The following is a 2,115-nucleotide window of genomic DNA, read 5'->3' on the forward strand; positions in this document are numbered from 1 at the left end:
GGAGATACCTGCAATGTAGGTAATCCGTATAATGTAAAATCCTCGTCTTTTTCCCTGGCTTAGTAAAGTCTCATCCCTTTACAAGGAAATACGACCAACTTGAAAAGGGCCGACGATTATTTAGTTCGTTACTATTTAAGCTATACCTACTTTTGGGGCGGAATTTATCAAGGAGAAAAAAACCGGGATTAATATCACCCATTTAAAAGTGGAAGATGACACGCTTAAATGAATTGAGGACTGAATAAATATTTTTTCTTTATTAAATGTTGTTTGTCGTGTGCGGTTGAATTTGCAACACTCTTTTTTGAACGTTGGGGATAATGAAAACGGAAAATTATTATAAAAGACATTTCAAAATATGATATTGAAAAGTAATTGTATTGTCTTCACCTTTTCCTTGAGCTAAATCATGTTTCTGTTAAGCAGTTTTCATGCGTTACGTAGTAAACGTATAAGGGCCAAGTTAAAATAAATTGAACATCCATAGATATTTATGCTCAAAAGAAATTTAGGAGGTCGAAAAGTTAGAGAGCCAAAGTTAGTGTAAAACAATAAACTGTTTTTCGCTTATTTTTAATATTTTCAAAAATTTGAAAAGGTGTCGCGTGCCTGGCGGAATATCTAAGAACCAGTTTTTAGTGTGGCATATTTCAGTTAAACTTACCTGACAGTTAATTTCCATAGAAACAAATATATTCACATAGAACATATAGAACATATAGATAATGTTAACTAAAGGAAGATAGACGACCAGTTTTGCATGGCGGTCTCTTGAGTACCCTTAAAGCTGCTAAGACCCCAAATAATGTGCTGTAAATTCGTCCCCGAAAATTCGCCCCGAGGATATCCTCCCCCGAGTAGATTCGCCCTCAAATAAATTGCCTCCTGGAATATCCATCTCCGAAAGGTTCGTCCCCCGAAGAGGTTCCAAGAAAACTCGCCTCCGGAATTCTCGGTCCCAACAAAATTCGTTCACGGAGTATTTGCTCCCAGAAAATTCACCCTCGGAAACGTGAATCCTTCTTTGAGCAAGTTCTGGCGAGAAAGTATTCCGGCGCGTGCGAATTCTCCATGGGCGAAATTTTTTTTAGAGGCAAAACTTCCTGGCGTGAATATTTCGGAGACGAATTTTCCGAGGGTAAATACTGTGGAGGTATATAGGTATGGAAGGCGTATATTCTAGGAGTGAAACTACAGTGGCGAATTTTCCTGGTAATCCTTCTACAATTTCCCAAAAACAACACAAATCCTAAAGAACCAACAGAATCACATAAATTTAAAGTCTCTAAAATCAAAATTCTTAAGGACCATATGTTGAGATTTTTGAAAACTTAGAGATTCTCAAAACACATAAATATCTTTAAATGCTCGGTTCTTAGAGTTATTCCATGTTTGTTAAAGGTTTTCATAGCTCAAAATGGTTTTTAAAGATTCTAAAAACTACTTAAAGGTTTTCAAAGCCTTTGGCAGATTAATTAAGTCTTTTAATGCCTTTGAGAAGTCTTGGAAACTCTTAAACATCGCTTCTAAAAACTTTTAGAATCCTCGAACGATGTTAATTGATAAAAGTATGGGTATGGGATCGTGGGCTTTTTTTGAGAATGATTGCCACAATTGTTAGAGAATCCCTATAAATCACTTAAGAAAGTCCAAGAATATTGTGTAAAAGAATGAAGAATAGACTAAAGAATATTTTTTAAAAATCCTTAAAGAACCTGTGATGAAATAAAATTGACACCCGAGGCAAGCATGACCTTATAGAAAATAGAAGTATTCATTCATATTGCAAAAAATCGCCTTTTAATGCAGGAATTCGTTTTTTTAACTCCCAGCAAGGGTCAAAAACTGCGAAACAGCTGTTAAATTTAAGAGAGAGCTAAAACTTGTTTTATTACAAAAGTGTTTCTATTCACTGGGAGAATTTGAAGCCTTCTGCCTTTAAATTTTGTACTGTCTTTCCATTTTGATTTATATATCTGTACCTGTATCCTTTAACTTATTTGTCAATCCTGTACATGTCTGTTTTATACATACTATATGTCTTTTTTACTGACTTGATCAATGCCACATACTTTGGTCTATGATCTAATAAAGTTATTATTATTATTATTA

Source organism: Photinus pyralis, unplaced genomic scaffold (genome assembly GCF_008802855.1).
Source record: "Photinus pyralis isolate 1611_PpyrPB1 unplaced genomic scaffold, Ppyr1.3 Ppyr1.4_LG4, whole genome shotgun sequence".
Lineage (NCBI taxonomy): Eukaryota > Metazoa > Arthropoda > Insecta > Coleoptera > Lampyridae > Photinus > Photinus pyralis.